This window comes from Myotis yumanensis, unplaced genomic scaffold (assembly GCF_028538775.1).
Source record: "Myotis yumanensis isolate MYYU_CA2020_CCGP unplaced genomic scaffold, mMyoYum1.0.hap1 SCAF_2, whole genome shotgun sequence".
Taxonomy (NCBI): Eukaryota; Metazoa; Chordata; class Mammalia; order Chiroptera; family Vespertilionidae; genus Myotis; species Myotis yumanensis.
Window position 1 is genome coordinate 198,241,653 of NW_027223753.1, and position 19,572 is coordinate 198,261,224.

Consider the following 19,572-nt stretch of genomic DNA (forward strand, 5'->3'; position numbering starts at 1 on the left):
AGAATATCTCAAGTTATAGAAGTAATTAGAAAACTGTTTAGTATATGCCTATAAATAAAAATAACTGACTGTATGAATTAGCCAGCTTCTAAATCAACCCAGTTGTCTTATTTCCCTCACACAGAACACACCGCCAATGAATTGAATCCAATTTGGGTTTGGACTTCATGAGGTTTTCTGCTCAGATCCTATTCTTAACTTATCATCATCTATAATGATGGGAGGGCTATGGCAACTGAGAGGGTCTGTGCCTCTCTGTCCTTTTGTAGGAATAGAGAATCCTCCAGGTCTACTTGTAGACTTAAGGGTGCTCACTAATTGTCCATCCCCTTCAATTATGGCTAATGGGACTATGACTTACGTCATTGTTTCTAAACAAGCCTACTTACTACTGTAATGCAGCCTCTGTGGTGGGAGAAAGAAACATGGCTTGCCAGGCTCATTGCACTGACAACTTTTCATCAATTTGTTTTTAAAATCGATATTTTGAAAGGAGACATTTGTAATACTTTCAACAATAAAGGTACTTTTTTTTTTTTTCTGTTTAGCCATTTCATATAGAAGGAGGACACAAACAAATCCTCCTCCTTCAGATCATGGCAATGTTACTCTATCCCATAAGAAAGATACATTTAAAAAATAAAAAAAGAGATAGGAAAACCTTTAAACAAAGGCATGATTTCAGATCATGCTAAGAAATGTGCCCGTCTCTTGCCGAAACCGGTTTGGCTCAGTGGATAGAGCGTCGGCCTGCGGACTGAAAGGTCCCAAGTTCGATTCCGGTCAAGGGCATGTACCGGGGTTGCGGGCACATCCCCAGAAGGAGATGTGCAGGAGGCAGCTGATTGATGTTTCTCTCTTATCGATGTTTCTAACTCTCTATCCCTCTCCCTTCCTCTCTGTAAAAAATCAATAAAATATATTTTTAAAAAAATGTGCCTGTCTCTATTCAACAGAACTATAAAGAAATCTGAACATAATGTTACAATTATAGTGCTTACTAAAACTAAAACGTTTTAAAAAATCTATTTTGTTTACAGTGTTATGGCTGAATAAATAATATCCATAGCTGAACCATGTATCTGTGATTGCTGTGATAGTTCTTGTTTTCTATCATGTCCAATCTTTTCTTTTCCCCTGGAGTTAATTGCCACTGGTTTTGATTGGTTGTTTAGCTTCCTACTTACCTGACTCTCAAATCTTAATTTTTTGTTAGTATTGAAAATCTGATTCTAGAAGATTCAGACATCACGTGATCTCATGCTTTCTCTCTCTGATCCTAGAGTTAACTGATTCTTCCACTTCAGTATGTATTGATCCCATCTGTAGACATGCTGTACCATCTAGAAAGATCTCTCTGCCACCATCCTGTCTCCTGAATTTCATGTCTTTTTTCTTAATTTACTCCTGCAATTTGAAATATTATATTCTCTAGTGGCTTCCTAAAAATAGAAGTTACATTTTGAGATATTGCATATCTGGCAATGCCTTTATTCCACTAATAATTTGATTTTTTGCCGAGATATGTTATTCTATACTAGAATAGTTTCCTTCAGAGTTTTGAAAGCATTGCTCTATTTTCTTCTTAACTTCCATATTTGCCATTAAGAAATCTGATGCTGTTCTTATACTTAATATATGTGACCTATCTTTTTTTTTAACCCTTCAATAGAAGCACCTAAGATCTTTCCATTATCCCTAATACTTAGAAGTGTTATAGTACAGTGACTTTTAAAATCCTTTATCTCCTTTTAAACTGGAAATTCACATCCTTTGGAAGGGGAACAGGGAAGTTCTGTGATGTGAATAAACTTTTTCTTACTGGTTCCATTTTCTGTTTTTGGCTGTACTAAGCCAGCTACTCCTCCTGCATCTGGTTTTCTGCTTCCAAAACTTTGTCCCCATTTCTCACCTGTTGTGATCTTGTCTCCCATTTTCCTTGACCTTGTAGATTTGTATCTTTTTAAAACTTCTTAACTGTCATTATGTGGAGTTTGGGAAAGAATGAAAATAAATGGAAATGGGAGAGAGGTGTTCAAATTTACCATGTGTAACTGGAAGCTTAAATTTGTACTTAATTCTATTAAATGCAATCTTGATGGTCCTAGCTGTCAGTCTAGCTTGTCAGGATCTTCCAAACGCCAGTACTGTCCTCTATCACACTGTTCATATCACCACTTTGTGATATCATAAATATACCCTTTGGCATAGTCTAGGATAAATATAGATATTTAATAATTTTTCTAAGGTTTTCAGCACAATAGATATTCAGCTTCGCACCCCTCATACAAATGTGGCTGCTCTGTGTGAAAACTTCCCCTAGTCAGTATATATCACCTTTTCCTCTTGAGTTGTGACCAAAGCTTTTTAGAAATTTATCCTGATATTTGAAGCAAATGTGCTCCTTAATAAATCAATTCCGCCCTCTCTCTCTCATGCTCCTCGCATGCATGCATACACACATAGAAGTTATTCACCTATAACTAAAGGCATCTATAACTTACGAATTTTGAATATTAGAGTTATGAGACTGTGATCTTAACTCATATGGCTAACCAGAATACAAGTAGCTGATAATGTGTTTTTTTAATGTTTTTATTGATTTCAGAGAGAGTAAGGGTGCGGGAGAGAGGGATCAAAACATCAGTGATGAGAGAGAATCATTGACTGGCTGCCTCCTGCACACCCCCAACTAGGGATGGATCCCGAAACCAGGGCATGTGCCTTGACCAGGAATCGAACTGTGACCTCCTGGTTCATAGATCAATGCCCAACCACTGAGCAACACCAGCTTGGCAATTAGCTAATAACTTTTAATAGTATATTATTGCCTCATACTTTTTAGACTCTTCTACTATGTCTGCTGATAGCATCTACTTACTAGGGATTAAAGATGATCCATAAGGCATACAGACTTCCTGTATGTACCTTTTTATGTCTTATAGGGAAAGGGGCGTAAATCAATTTGATGGAAGATGCCAGAATATTCTAGAAAGAATCAAGACTTCCTCACAAATTCAAGATAGGTCAAACTGGATCAGAATAAAAGTTCTTAAAGTAACATCAGATTCCATTTTACTCAAATATATAAAATTAAATGATATAAAAGCTAATAGCTACTTAACATATCTTGTTTGCAAATTTGAAGGTAAAATATTTCTGAGTTTATTTACTTGAAAACTAGTTTCCTTACCATAGTTTAACACCTTATCCCAACTCTCACCTCTTTTAAGGTTGCTACTTATGAGTTCTTTTCATTGTTTTTGAAATCATCATTTATATACCATTTCTTTTTCTACTCTTTTAGTGAGACTAATTATTTGTTCTCACAGGAAGGCACAACACCTAAAAACTGAATATCACAAGTGGTCACACTTGTCTTTCACATTCAAGTTACAAAGGCATCTGCCCAATGAAATTATATACCAAGAGACTTAACAATTACCCCTAGAGGAAAAAAAACTTGAACTTCATTTTTGTTTTTAGATAGCCGTTATGCATTTTATTTTCATTCAATAATTCAGCTTTTAAAAATCATAAGTAGGCTGACGTGTTTAAAGTAAAAGTTGGAAAAATATTCAGAAAGGTTTACAATAGTACTACATAGTTACATCAACTCTAGCCCTAAATGGCAGTGAATTCAATTACAATGCACACTTCTCCGTTAGACTTCTTTAGTTCTGATAAATCTTTCCTAAAATAGAGTCTCAGAAAACCCAGGAGATGGGCATACCCACCAGTCAGCTGCCTTGCTGTCCGTCCCCAGGAGAGCATCTTGCCCTGCTGATAATTAGTAGTTTCTCTGAGCAGGCACTCTGCCTTGTAACATTAGCTCATCATTTCTCTTGCACTTAAACAGAGAGGACCTGGCTCTGTATGATATCCAATCAGAAGCAAATGCTGTGTATCTGAGCAACAATGCAGGGAAAATGAGTGAGATTCATCATGATGCTTGATGATGCCCTAAAGATTGTGATGTAGCCATCACTGCTGTTATTGTAAAGGTTTTTCTTCCCATTTCTTAATAATAATAGTTTATGAAAGAAATACATACTGTACTTTTTATCAAACCTCATGAGAGGCATTAGGTACTTAAACAAAATGTTCTAATTGTCTAGCAGCCTGTAATTATGTATTACAATTAGGCCAGGTCAGTTAAGGTGTGATTCATTATTTCACTAATAATTCTTTCTTTTTTTTCTATTATAGTAGGAACTCTTCCAATCGTGGCTGGGGAGATGGGGAAAAATAAATCACTGACTTTTTTTTCTTCTTTGAATCAATTTAAATACACAATAAAAAACTTGCAGCAAAAGCTTAAAATGAATTCTAGCAATATTAGATTCGGCTAATCTGAACAGAAGTATTTATGTAACACATGCAATTAAAATATCAGCACAATAACTAATAAGAGTAGACATTTCCATTAGCACTCAGAGTATGTAGTAAATATGCACCTACTGTTGGAAGGTATTGTAAATACAGATGTAGTAACTGGTACTTCCTCCAAAATTGTATGTTATAATAACTGGGTTATGTTGGAAGGACACAAATTTTGCATTTCCAGAAATAGTCCCAGAAGTTGGCTTTACACGTTCAAATGCCTGAGGCGGTGAATAGAGGGGTTTGGTTTATAAGGACTTGAGATATAATTCTGTCTTGGGAGAACGAGTGTGGGGGTGGAATCAAGATTCTGGCCTGAGGGAGAAAAACATAAACTGTTTTGTTACATAAAACTGAAGTGGGCATACGACAGAGCTTGGCCTCCGAAGGGAAGGTGATGGATGGAGGACCCTATGGATACTCACAACTGTTGAATTCCTGCCCCTTCTCCCTTTGGGTGCAATGCATTCAACTGGGTCACATAGGCACCGACTGTGGTAAATCTTACTGCGGTGTTATCTCTGTGACTGCTCTTCTGCTTGTTGAAACTTTCTGCATAAAATTTGCCTGCAGGAACAGAGGAGGATGTGTGGAGGGTTCAATGGCATTTCATATAGTTGGAAAACTACTTTGGAAGGTTCTTAATTTTTTTCCCTTTCATGTCATCTCATCATTGCCTATGTTCCTCAAAAGAAGTTCTTAGCTTAAAAGCAGCAGATAAAGGAGCTTTTCTCTCCCATGAAACTTTAATTTGGGTAATTTTTAAAGGAGAGTCTGTATTTCGTTGATAGTAACACCTCTTTCTTCTTGAACTTTTCCAAGCAAATATGAGAGCTGAAATAATGTTTATAAAGACAGGGGAAATTATAGTTTTAACTTTTTTTTTACCATCTGCTGTAAAATTACCACCCAAGTCACTGAATTGCATGTTTATTTATTCTGGGATACCTGATTATTTGAACACTTATATTTAATCAGAACATTAGAGCACAGGGTGAAAAGTCAAAAGTGATTACCCATAAAATATAGCATGTAGCATATGGATTGGTGATGCAGGTAGGAGAGAACCCCCGCTGTAAATGATCATACTAGAGAAAATGTGTTGTCTGAAGGGAGGACATAGGCCAAGATGTAATCAGCTTCGGTATAATTCCAGAACTGAAAGGTCTGTCATCCCTGTGTGGCCATGTCATGGGGATTTAAGATGAACTTCCAGGGGAAGGGCACTGCCTCATGTTTACTGGGTGTCTCTAGCCAACTTGCCCACTATTCAGCCAATGATACTTTTCCTACATAGTTAGAAACTTCAATAAAACAATGATATTATCAAAGCATTTATTACCATTGGTTGCCAATTTCTTGTCAAGCTACAATAGAAAGATATTCAAAGAAATAGGAACATCTGGAATACCTTATCATAAGTCAACTATCGTTATTTGCTATGTGGTCTCGGGGTTCTTGTGATCCTTGTTCTGTGAAAAAAGTAGCCATTTATACTAGGAAAGAAGACAGGGCACTGGGGAAGGAAGCAGGGAAAGTATGAAAACACAGTAGGACCGAAAGGATAGGATTTGAAATGTTTTGATGGGAAATGCCATATGTCGACCTTTCCACTACTCAGCTCCAGAGCCCCTCTGAGATCACAGCTGCTTCCTCGTGTTCTCCTTCGCCACAGAAGACACTTTCCATTTTGGAAACCTCCAACATGGGGGACACCCAGTGTATTTTCTTTGTCTGAATCAGGACTGACTTTGGGTATTTCCTCATGGGGTCATTAGTATTCTAGGCTCTACTTGAAATGTCAGTGGTTTGTGTTTCTGAGGACTTCAGTGGGTTTTAAAGATGCAGCATGGCCTAAAGTAACTTCTGATGTAACTTCAAACAGCAACAAACTTTATCCTATCTATAAGTTCACAGGTTGGTCTATGACCATGGTCGGCAAACTGCGGCTCGCGATCTACATGCGGCTCTTTGGCCCCTTGAGTGTGGCTCTTCCTAAGCCTTAGGAGTACCCTAATTAAGTTAATAACAATGTACCTACCTATATAGTTTAAATTTAAAAAATTTGGCTCTCAAAAGAAATTTCAATCGTTGTACTGTTGATATTTGGCTCTGTTGACTAATGAGTTTGCCGACCACTGGTCTATGAAAATCAAGAATCTGAAGTTACTATGCCATTCCCCCCACCCACCCCTGAAATGTTAGTTTCAACTTCTATTTTTCTCTTTTGCAGAGAATTTTTCATAACAGAAAATCTTCAGGAAAAAATATGGCACTCTTTCTAATCTGTATACATACCACCTTCTGCTTCCCAGGAATGTTTGCTGGTATATATTCTCTTTCTCTTCTGTTCTTTCTTCTTCAAGCTTTCATTCATGCTGACCAAGTTTATAGACTCATATGTAACCTATTGACAAAGAGAGCCAGACCAGTTTTTTTCTTGTTTCTCTAGGTGGTTAGAAGTTTCTTATGGTCAGGGACCTGTCCTGTTCCTCTGTGTCACCCTTAAACCAGAATATGGAGTCTGACATCTAGCTAATAGGTGCTCTGCTGGTGCTTTTGTTTGTATAATTGAGTTCTTTTTCTTTCTTTTTCTTTTGTAGTACTTCTATGTATATTCCTGGTATCAATTCTTTTTTTGTTATATGTATTAGAGATATCTTTTTCCAATATGGGGCTTTATTTTAACTTTTTAAGTGGGGGCTTTCAAAATCAGACATTTTAAAATATTTTACTATTTTTATATTTAAACTTTCCCATTGTGTTTGTATTTTTTCCTGTCCTATTAAATAAATAATTAATTACTGAAAAGCATTAAAACATTTTCCTGTATTTACATACGAATGTGGAAAGTAAAACTTTAAGAACGTTATGCCTTTAATCTCTGTGGATTTTAATTTAAGCATGGTAGGTTCCTAAACTACATCATATTTTCTCCTATATGTATGCTGTCTCCGCATGGTTGGATATTCCATGCTTCAGCCACTGATATATAATGTCAACTTTCTCATATAGCAAATTCTATATGAGCCTTTGGGAGCTCTCTGTTCTGTTCCATTGGTCTCCTTGTCTGTCCGTGAACCATGCCAGCTCAATTCATTCTTTTATGTCATTATACTCATTGCTATTTGGGGCCTTGTTTATTCTCTATAAATTTTAGAATAGACTTATCAAGGTTTATGAAAAATACAGCTGAGATTTTGATTGAAATTACATTGAGTGTGAAAATTTTATTAAGAAAATTGCCATTTTTATAGTAGTATATTTTTCATCAAAATTAGATGTAGCAGGCCCGTCCTCTTATTTTTAATTTCTTTTTCTAAAGTCTAGGGATATAAAAGGAGACCTATTTAATACTCTTTGTAATACTTTAAGCAATAAAACAATTTTAAAAAATAAAGTCTAGGGATACATTTTTAAAATAGTACATAGCAGTACTTTTTTTTAAAGAATATATAATCTTGCCGAAACCGGTTTGGCTCAGTGGATAGAGCATCGGCCTGCAGACTGAAAGGTCCCAGGTTCGATTCTGGTCAAGGACATGTACCTGGGTTGCGGGCACATCCCAGTAGGAGATGTGCAGGAGGCAACTGATCGATGTTTCTCTCTCATCGATGTCTCTGACTCTCTATCTCTCTCCCTTCCTCTCTGTAAAAAATCAATAAAAAATATATTTAAAAAAGAATATATAATCTGTAACTACATTTTTAAAGAAATAAATTTAATCTGTTTATATGTACTTTACTGATTATATATATTTTACTATTATTTGTCCATTTTGTGTTTCTATCTTTTTTCCTTCTTTTATAGATTTTGTTGAATTGATTTGAGTTTTATTATTTAATTATTGCCTCTGACTTAAAAAACTGGTTTGAAAGTTTTAATTGTCCTTTATTTTGTTGTAGTTATTAACTTTGTAAAATGTACTTAAAGCTAATGTGTTTAATTTCCTCTTAAAGTATATTTGGAAACTGGAGAGATTATTCTCATATCTACAGTCTTCAATTATCTATGTTATTGTTCACCAGTCTATCAGCTACTGCTGCAAAACAAACCACCCCAAACTGTGGTAGCTTAAAACAACACTTTTATTGTTTCAGGTCTCACATTTAAGTCTTTAATCCATTTTGATTAACTTTTGTGTATGTTGTAAGATAGTGTCATTCTTTTGCATTTGGCTATCTCGTTTTCCCAACACCATTTATTGAACAGACTTCTCCATATATTCTTGGCTCCTTGGTCATGAATTAGTTTTACATATATATGTGGGTTTATTTCTGTACTCAATTCTGTTCCAGTGGTTCATATGTCTGCTATTTTTTATTGTTGACACTATTACAGATGTCCCTCATTTATCCCCTTTGGCCACCCCCACCCAGCCCCTGCCACCATTCCCCTGCTTCACCACTCCGTTTTCTGTGTCCATAGGCTGTGTATCTATATGTCATTTGGCTACTTTCTTCACCTTCTTTTATCCAGTCATGCCCCACTCCTTTCCCCTCTGAACTGTCAGTCTGTTCCATAAATCCATATATCCATATTCAATTTTGTTCGTCAGTTTATTTTGACTACTATAGCTTTGTAGTATAGTTTGACATAGGGGAATTTGGTGAATTTTACTTCAAAGACAAGGAAAACAAAAGCAAAAATAAACAAATGGGACTACATCAAATTGTTCTGCACAGTAAAGGAAACCTGCAAATAAAGCAGAAAGGTATCCAACTGAATGTGAGAAGATACTTTAAAAAGGTACTTCTAATAAGGGGTTAATATCCCAATATATGTAAAGAACACAACAACAACCAATGAAACAAAAATAGACAGAGTATAGGAATATAAATTTTTCCATTTAAGATATATAGATGGCCAATAGGCATATGAGAAGATGTTCAGCGTCACTAATTATTAGGGGAATGTAAATCAAATGCACAAATTAAAAATAAGCTCCATAAATGCAATTGTTTGGTATTTCATAAGTTTCACTTAATCTATAGATTCTTTTTCTCTCTCTTCGTTTGTTCATGAAGTTTAGTTATGCTTTGTTACTGTAGTTTTTTTAATACTTTGATAATTATATCTTCATGATGTCATTTAACATGTTCATATCTCCTCTGTATTTCCTAGAATTAGATGCTATCAAGTGAAAATTTCATTATTAAAGGGTCAAGTCTACTTCACAGGTAGTGTAATATATATTTTTATCAGACATACTTAAATGTGTAGTCCAATTTGCATGATTTTTAGCAGCCCTCAATCTATTACATTCACTAGGGGTTGAAAAACATTCTAGTTCTATCATTCCATATTTTTTATGAGGCAAGATATTTCTGTCAAGTGAAACGTCACTTCATTAAACCATTTGGTTGCTCTGAGTTATAGTTGGCATTGTAAAGGCAATTGAAATGCTTGATTCTCTCCTTTTATTCATCATTTCTCTAAATGATCAGGTTTTTTCCCCTAAGCCCTTAGCCCCTCAAGTCTAAACTGGGGATTAAAATACCCATGGCCATTATGGCCTTTGCTACAGATTGAAGCTTGGCTTCACTTTCTTTCTTTATAGTACCTACGGATTGTTCTTTATTTTGAGCTTGATACTTGCTCTCTCTCTTAAAAAAATTATTTTTTGCCCAGCATTTTCATGTTTTGAATTGGAGGGTTTGTCCCACCACCCTCGTCTGTCATATTGCCAGACATTCTTTCAGCTTCTCCCTTCCCCTTCCCCTTCCTCTTCTCCTTCCCCCTCTCCTTCCCCTTCCCCTTTCCCTCCCTCCCTCCCTCCTTCACTCCCTCTCTCCATTCATCCATCCTTCCTTCCTTCCTTCCTTCCTTCCTCACCTGATAATATGTTTCCATTGATCTAGAGAGAGAGAGAGAGAGAGAGAGAGAGAGAGAGAGAGAGAAACATCAACTGGTTGCCTTTCCAAAGGTACCCCAATCGGGGATTGAACCTGAAACCCAGGATTATGCCCTAACTGGGAATGGAACCCGCAACCTTTTGATGTACAGGGATGACACTACAACCAGCTGAGCACCCCGGCCAAGGCTCAGCTTATTTCTTAAAGCAGTTTACCTATATTCCCTGAAAAATGTGAATGAATTTTAACATATTAGTAGTGCATTGTAGGAAAAATATAATTCAGTGTTTTCTCCAAAATTATGAAATGGTTCTTTCTTATGTATGAACAGTTTTTATAAATGTGTCTATGATTCTGCAATAAAATATAACTTCTGGGGGGAATTGTCTCCCACAATATTTAAAACATTATTTTAGTAGAGAATATTTTTAGTTAGAAGTGATATAAGTTCAGAGGTTCTGTGGTCTTTATGCTCTCATCAGCGGTTCTCAACTTGTGGGTCACACCCCCTGAAAATACATCCTGCATATCAGATATTTACATTATGATTCATAACAGTAGCAAAATTACAGCTATGAAGTAGCAACGAAAATTATTTTGTGGTTGGGGGTCACCACAACATAAGGAACTGTATTAAAGGGTCACAGCATTAGGAAGGTTGAGAACCACTGCTAGATGTTCCTGCCTCCAATTTGGGGACATGAGGGAACACTGGAGTCTTCTGTTTGAAGAATACAATATAATTTTCTCTTCTATTATCACACATTTAAGTTTTCTTTTACCTAATGGGGCAGAATCATATGTTTTTTTCCTCTATCGCCACACGTCAGAAAATACATCATTTTATTCCATAACAAATTGTCATGTAATCGTAGCTTACCTCCATGTTCATAAATAAATTTTCTCAGAGCTTTCCTCCAGTGAAAATTCTTCTTTTTTTCCAGATAGTTAATCTATGTGCAGATATCCGAGGTGTTCATAATTTTGTTCACCACATTATTGGGAGGAAAAACATAGTCTTTAGTAGCAAGTGCTGGTGAGGCTCTGTCAGCACGTGAACAGAGCTGATGACTATTTCACAAGTCCCTGCATTACCAGTTCCCAGTGTGAGCCTGGGCCTTACCAGCACCAGGTACAGAGATTCAGTTGCTGGTGTTTGTTTGGGAGCTGATGATACCAGCTTACTTGGTGGTATGTGAGTGGGCATAAGGGAAATGAACACTGCCTTTTCAAAATCTTGCTATGGATGTTGAGTGCACATGTCTCAGGAAACTTCTCTTTCTTATCAATGGAAAAACACATGTCTGTCAGATACTTGTGCCTGCCAAACTCAGCTTAGGAGACAAACATAGCCAATAGACAGATTTCACTATCACAGAGGATTCCAGTAACACAGGCTGAAATCGTGTTCTCAGCCCCATGAGAGGCTGAATAATTGCCACAAAGGGACTCATCTGGGAGCAAACAGGTACTTTCAGAATTAAAAGAATACTTTAAAATGTAAAAATGATTTGTTTAAATCTGCCCAATAAAATATCACTTTGAAAGATATCCAAATTAACAGCTATTCTTCTACATTTGAAGAAAATTTAAAAAATACTGGAATAAATATTCAGATTCTTAACTACCAAAGAATATTTCTGAAATGGACACTCGCTGTTCATTGAAAAAGAAACAAATTTGATTGTATACTAGTTTCCGGGGAATATGTGTTTAGGATGGTAAAGGAGGAGAAATAATGTTGAAGGTTTTATATACAGTAAACTTTAATTCTTACAAGTAAGCAATGAAGAAGCTATCATTATCACCTCCATTTTACAGAAGAGGAAACTGAGGCTTGGAGACCTAAGTAAATGACTCCTACAGTTAGTAAGTGATAGGGTTAGGATGCAGCTTTCTGGTGCGAGTGTCACATTGTCAGAGTTAAGGAAGAGGGTGCAGGTTTCACAGAGGTTCCTATGTGGTTGAGGTAGGTTTTACTCAAGGATTTTCACAGTTAATTGTAAAGATGCCTATACACAGACTACATTTTCATCCCTTCATCTTCATGCTTCCTCCTTTCCCTTTTATATTCAAACTAGAGGCCCAGTGCACAAAATTCGTGCACTCGGGTGCAAGGTCTCTCAGCCCGGTCTGCGCCCTCTCACAATCCAGGAGCCCTCTGGGGATGTATGACTGATGGCTTAGGCCTGCTCCCCATGGGAGACATTCTTAGCTCCGCCACAGAGGCAGGAGAGGCTCCTGCCAACGCTGCTGCGATCACCAGCTGTGAGCCTGGCTTCTGGCTGAGCAGTGCTCCCCCTGTGGGAGTGCAATGACCACCAGGGGGCAGCTCCTGCATTGAGTGGGATCGGGATGAAACCGGCTATCTGACATACCTTGAGGGGTCCCAGATTGTGAGAGGGCACAGGCCAGGCTGAGGGACCCCACTGGTGTACAATTGGGGCTTGGGAGGGACCGCAGGAGGGCTCCAGGGTGTGTCCAGCCCATCTCGCTCAGTCCCAATTGGCTGGACCCCAGCAGCAAGCTAACCTACCGATCAGAGCGTCTGCCCCCTGGTGGTCAGTGCACATAATAGCAAGCGGTTGAGTGGCCTTACCATATAATTAGCATATCACGCTTTGATTGGTTGAATGGACGACCAGACACCTAGCATATTACCCTTTTATTAGTATGGGTTAATTTGAGGAATCAATTAGATAGAATGCTCATGATGCTCACAATATCATTACTAGTACACTGGGTTAACCCCTACCAGGAAAAAGACACTCTGGTTTCAGAACTGGGGTCACTTAAAATTCTGAACTGTTCCTCTGCACTGTGGGCCATGCTGCAAAATCCAGCACAGTTATTGAATCACTTACTTGTCTTTACCTCTCTATCATTAACTTCTCTCTACAATAAAAGCTCCAACTGCTTTGGGGTGCAGGATAGGGAGTGGGGGGAACAAAAATAATTTCTCTTTCATTTATTTTTCTTATGTGTAAATTTCATATCTGACCCTAACAAGAACTACCTTGGTTCTCTGAATTTAGTACTAAATATCTTTCAATCCAAGAAACCCTGGCTTGTCATTACCTCTGTGACAAAAGCAAAAGCAATTACAGGGTTGTCTCTTTCTTTCTCCAGTTGCCACACTACGTAATAGCTATAATCTAGCCTTCTATTTTAGTATAGAGGCATTCCGTGGATCACCAAAAGGCTCATTTCCTTTTTAACATAATATTTGTGTAATTGTTAGAGTTTGGTTTTTTTCTTCATTAAATTGAGTTGAGATTTTTCAATCACTTACATTCCATGAGGTTGGTTTTGCCTCTAGTATCATCATCCTCAGATTCAGTGTGGCCTTTTTTTACCTGACAGCCCATTTAGATATTTCTGATTAGCTGTATGATAGCCTCCTATTTGTTGGTTAGTTTGTTTATTTGTTTGTTTGTTTGTTTATTTATTTATTTATTTATTATGTTTTCTAGTGACACATCTCTAGTTTCTTTAATCATTCTATAAGATGCGGTTTTCTTACCCTTATAACTCATGACTTCCTCTTAATCGAGCCTACTTTTCCAGTTGCCCATTAAGGGTGCTTCCCAGGTACAGTGCAATTCCGCAGATTTGGTCTGACCAACTGGAGTGCACAGATACAGGGCTTGTTTTGGGTGGTTCTTTTCTATTAATGCATTTATTTATGCCATGAATTCCCTGAATAGACAATCTCCGTAAGAAGAGCATGCCAGAGAACGGACCGCAAAGGCACACAGGGTGTGGAACTGGCTGTTCAGATATTTAAGTATCAAAATTTTAAAACAACATTTTGGGTTTTTTTTTTTACTAGCAGGGGAGGCCAGTAAGAGGATCTTTATCTTCTAGGAACTAGACATTGAATACTCACATCTCTTTAGTTTTCTCTATCTTTTCCAACTACTTGGCATACACCTGCTCTTCTTTCCAGCTCCTTCTTTGTGAGGAATTCTTGACTGCCTAACACTCTTTGCTAAGTAGGGCATACCCACAGCAGCCTGTAGTCACAGCTGATTGGGTGAAGGCAGGCATGACGTGGCCCAGCTCAAAAAGATGAATGAGGTCTGATAGACTTCTCTTTGGGGAATGTGGAAAAGAGAGAGACGGGTCCTTAGCTATAGGAACAACCAGGTCATAGCTTACCTGGAGCTGCAGTGCCCCGCTTGTGCCATGCAAGTTCAAGTCCTGGGGCAACAGTCCTTGAAAGGAGAGCAGAGCAGATTGATAGGCAGAGACAAAGACTCCATGAGGGACAGGCCACTGGCTCAAGGCAGTGCTGGAGCAATCTTTGGGCTCACCTTGTTTATTTTCCATCTCTCAGGGCTCACTGGCCTCATTCCTCCTGTCTAGTGTCTTAAAATCTTTTTTAAAAAAGTATATATTTTCTCTTGTTGTTGTTTGAGGTACAAGGGTAAATTAGGTCTCTGTTATTCTATCTTGGCTGCAAACAGAAGTTATATAATTTGTTGACTTATTATTTTAGGAAATTTGATTAAATATTGTCAGTATACTTGCTGACATTTTGTCTGGAAGATTTTCTTTGATTTTGATTAGGATCTTAATCAAAGAGATTTCTGTCATTCTCACAATTTTAAGCAGGTCCTTTGTGCTATAAGTATTTCTGACAAGAGTATAACATGCTTAATCTTTGGTTTCACTGCTGCTCAGAATCAAAGCTGAAGTTAAAGGCAATGAGTTAATAATGGATTAAGATGTTACCACATTTTCTTTAGAGGAAATTCATTCCAGTGAACCATTTGGGTAAAAATAGTTTCCCAAGAGGAACTCAATTCTGGAAAGATAATGATCTGTTTTAGATGCCTGTAATTTACAATTATGTTTGGTTAGCTTCTGAATTTTGCGTATGGGAAGTGTTGCAAGACATAGAAAGCTGGTGGATATGTAATTCGTGCAATTCATTTCCAAAGCTCAGGGGAGACAAACATATTTAGAAAGGGAGTGTGGGCCTGCATTCAAGAAAACCATTCAAAGATAAGCATGCATGATGGCTCTGTGTGCATAGAGCTACACGAGAAGCACTACTAATATAATCACGAATAAGCAATATACTTAGATTTTCCTAAAAACAAGGAAAATGGCAAAATGATTTTTACCTCTATCTAGATTCTAGAAGAACACCTACTTATCTGTGAAGTCCTGAAGGAAAGGACTGCCCAACCTCATACCAAATGCTTATGCCTAAAGAATGGACTCCAAAGTGTCACTGTTCCTATCACGGGGATCCTTCTGTAACCAAGTAGAGCAGAGAAAGGGAGATTGCATAAGTCCTTCACCGAGGGCAGCACGTAGGGTCTGTTCTAGGGAGAGAGCCCCCACTATTTAATGGGCTCAGCAGAAGCATTCCCCCCTCTTTGCATTCTGGGCTGAAGGAAGTCTGGTACTGAAGGCAGTGAGGAAAGAAACCTGGATTTCTCCACGCTTTCTTTCAAGTAATTCAGTGAGAGAGGAGCCCAGTGATTAGCCAAGGAGAAGTAAATAATATTTCTGAGCAAGAAAGCTTTTCATCACAAATAACCAAATGGCTCTCTGAAGATAAGTGTTCAGAGAAAGCCTTTGGGTTGTCAGGCTCTGCCTTATCTCACTCTTTAACGTTTTATTGCAGATCTTTGCTCTGGGCATCACTGATGCTACAGCTTTCCCTCTAGGGATCAGATATAAAAATAAAAACAAAGTTATTGGATATATGATGTGTATCTTTTAGTAACTCTCAAGCTAAAAACCAACTACCGATGCCTCTAAGTTGATACATAGTTCAATGTCCTTGATTCTGGTGGCTCAGAAATAAAAATCTAGGTCATTTAATATAAAAAGTCACAGTGGTAAATGTTCCAGCATAGCCGACAGGGACTTATGTGTATACCTATGATCAGAGAACCAGGGCAGCCAGGGCTGGAGGAAGTGTTCTCCATGGACTCTGGAGGCCTAACGAGTGGCAGAAGCTAAGAAGTAATTCACTCCTGGGGAGTGGCAGCCACAAGGATGGCCAAGGGACTTTGCTGACCACAGCTTAAAATTTAGGTCAAAGAATTCTGACCTTGGGCAGTGAAGTAGGTGTAAGGTTACAAATGGAGGGTCGGGTAGTGGGTGAACTATTTCTTCCATCAGATTAGTGAACTTGCAAGACCAGCAATGTGCTTTGTGAATCTTATTTGTGTCTTCCTGAAGGCATATTTATGAATCTGACTATAGAAAAAATTTCCAGAATACTTTGCCTCAAAGGAATATCTCCACTGACTAATTTGTAGAATTAGAGTATTCCCCTTTGACTTTAGATACAGGAAAGATCACAATATGTAAAATATTTTACTTAGCTTTGGAAACCTAGTACAAGGTCACAGATGCAGTGTACCTATATAATTCATATGGGAAATGGGCCAGGTGAAACCAGCCTCTTTCAATCGGAAGGTTGCGTAGCTACCCAATACCAGAGACCTCTGGGATCTCATATAAAAGCTGCCACTGTAAATTTGACTATTAATATATTACGCAATAGTCTCTAGGCACCAAGGAAAGGTTGAAATAATAAAATTTGATTGAAACAATAAAATTTTTCATAAGTAACTGACATATGAATATGTAGTTAGATGTAACTTATGAAGGACTCTGTTTAGTTTTCTATGACCAAGTGTGGGTAACATTTCTACTGTTTTTGCCTAATGTTTTGTTAACCCTGTCAAAGGTTTATGCCAACTAAACATCTGAATCCTAAGGAGTATTTCGTAGGGCAGGATTTTTTAACCTCAGTACTACTGGCATTTGGGGCCAGAGAATTCTTTGTTGCTGGTGACTGTCCTGTGCATTACAAGATGTTTAGCAACAACCTTGGTCTCTACCCACTAGAAGTTAGTAGCACCATTCCCCTTACCCACACCAGACATTGCCAAATGCCCCTTGAGAAGCAAAAACATCCTGGTTGAGAACGCTACTATAGAGCCAAGAAAGGAATAAGTCCTTTCTCCCGTCTCATTCTCTTTCAGTTATCTTGGAAGACACTTTCTCAGTGTTATTTAGCATCCTGCATAATTATTTGAGGGGGTCATATTCCATGTTTCTATAAAAAATACAGTTATATTTTACTGAGGGCTCAGGAACCACCATTTTTTAGCTTGGGGCAATGTCTTTCGTTTTAATTAAAAACTAACCCAGTTGATTTTATGCAAGAATAAATTTTCCAAAGTAGTATAGAATGTCACTACTTTACTTATGCAGAGGGCAACTGGATTGCTACTCAGAAATTTAGCTGTTTGAATTCAAAATAGGAATATTAGAAATAAATGTGTAGCAAGAATACATAGAACTAAAATTTCTTTTATATCTTTTGGAATACAGTGTGAACAGCTAGCTATTCATTACTTGCTTTCTTCTTTCATTTCTGATGTGTGTACTAGACATATGTTTATTGCAGGTGACAGAGATCATAACCTATTGTCTAAAGTCAAGGGAAACACACTAGCTTTGGGCCAATATAGGAGTTGTATGGCTCCCCGTGCTTCTGTCTTATGGTTTGCCTCTGTCATTCTGCATGTGGAGTGTTGGCTTCTTTTCCAGATAGGCTCTCTCAGCATGCTTAGTTGAAGGTCTTAGGTTCTTTCAACTTTAGATTCAGGAGGGAAGAGAGGACATTTGTATCGGAGGGTGGGGTCTGTCTTACCCAAAAGAAATGAACTGTAATGGATAGGAGATAATTGATAATACTTAGTTAACTGAGAGAAAGTAAAATTGTTTTTGAGGACAAAAATAACATATGATAATTTCTAGGTGTTTCTGTCCTATTTCACTAAAAAGAAAATAAGGCCATTGAGAGCAGGGATCACATAGCATACTTTATTTTATTCCTCTTGAACCTTTATAATACTTTGTATTCAACAGACATGCAACGCAGAATTTGTAGGTTAGAAAGAGCTTAGAAATCATACACCTTATTCTCACAAAGAGATCAAAACATTTTTATATTTAAAATAAGGCAAAGTTCTTACAGACTTTTCAGAGAATAAGAGTACCAGGGGAGAAGGATACTATCCTATTTTAAAGTAGTTATTCAAATGACTTACCTGAGGTCATAGATAGTAAGATGATAAAATGTTCACTTACTCACACAATATCTTTCTAAGAGAAAGGAGATAAAAAAGTAGTTCCCACAGAACGGAAGAGGAGAATGCAAATACCTATTATTATTAAAGGATTTCTTTCACTAACAAAGTTGTTTTACTATATAATTTAAATCCACAAAGGTGGGCTTAATGAATTCCTGTATTCTAAGATACAGAACAAAACTATGTAGATACCTACAATCTGATTAAATAAAGGAAAATAAAACTTATTTGTATCATGTTTGCTTTGAGATTTATTTGGATAAGAAAATTAAGCTTCAGAAATATGCAGTTCAGCTTCATATCCAATGAGATATATTTGGAAGCTATTTTGTTTTGATACCACCTCCAGAAAAAGAATACAAAACAATATACAGGCACTTAATGCATCATCAGCAAGGGTCCTGGTTTTGATCAATACCACGCTTCATTCACCCCAAAGAATGGTACCATGGTGCCCCCATTGTGCTTCCTAATGACACAGCTCTGTCTGTGAGAAATGTAATTGTCATTTCTCATAACATGAAGCACATTATGTTAGATGAGGTCTTACATTTTTACATATTTTGACAAAAGCAAGAGCATTCTCATTTACACAACAACTGTGTCTAGTTTTAAAAACAATTATTTCTTCTACAATGAAGATAAGATTTAAAGTAATTAATATTGAAAGCTGTAAGTTTTACTTATGGTAAAATAACATAATTCTAGATTACTTATGTAAATATGCTCAGATGCACTCTATACACATATCCAAATGTGATTCATTGCAAACAATACACTTAATTTTTTGCCAACTCAAATAATGATAAATCTGATCTTGTAATTTTTGAGGATTCCTTTTTCAAGTTTACATATTTATACTTGAAGATTACATATTTATAACTTAGAAAAGCAAATACTAATTTATGTAAACAATTTAAAAATAAAAATTCTATTAGAAATATTAGTAGGAAGAGTTGCAGAAGCACCTTTGGTATAGTTTAAATAGCTTTGACTTTTTGTTGCATAAAGGCTGTTCAAATCTGCTCTATCTGCTCTTTTTGCAACAGAACTGTTAGTTATCTGGGAAATCTTTATTTACAAAGATGATTGCTGTGCTGAATTTGGGTTTATGCAATTTGGGTGATGTTGGTAACCAATAAAAGTAGTCATGGATTTTTTGAGAACAAGCCCTAACATTTACCTTCTGGACAGAATTGGTG

The 19,572-nt window shown here is 37.1% G+C and overlaps 1 pseudogene; it reads right to left on the reverse strand.

Moving 5' to 3' along the window:
- Positions 1–534: 534 nt before the first annotated feature.
- Positions 535–659, reverse strand: LOC139004710 (small nucleolar RNA SNORA29; annotated as a pseudogene).
- Between the last annotated feature and the right edge of the window lie 18,913 nt (positions 660–19,572).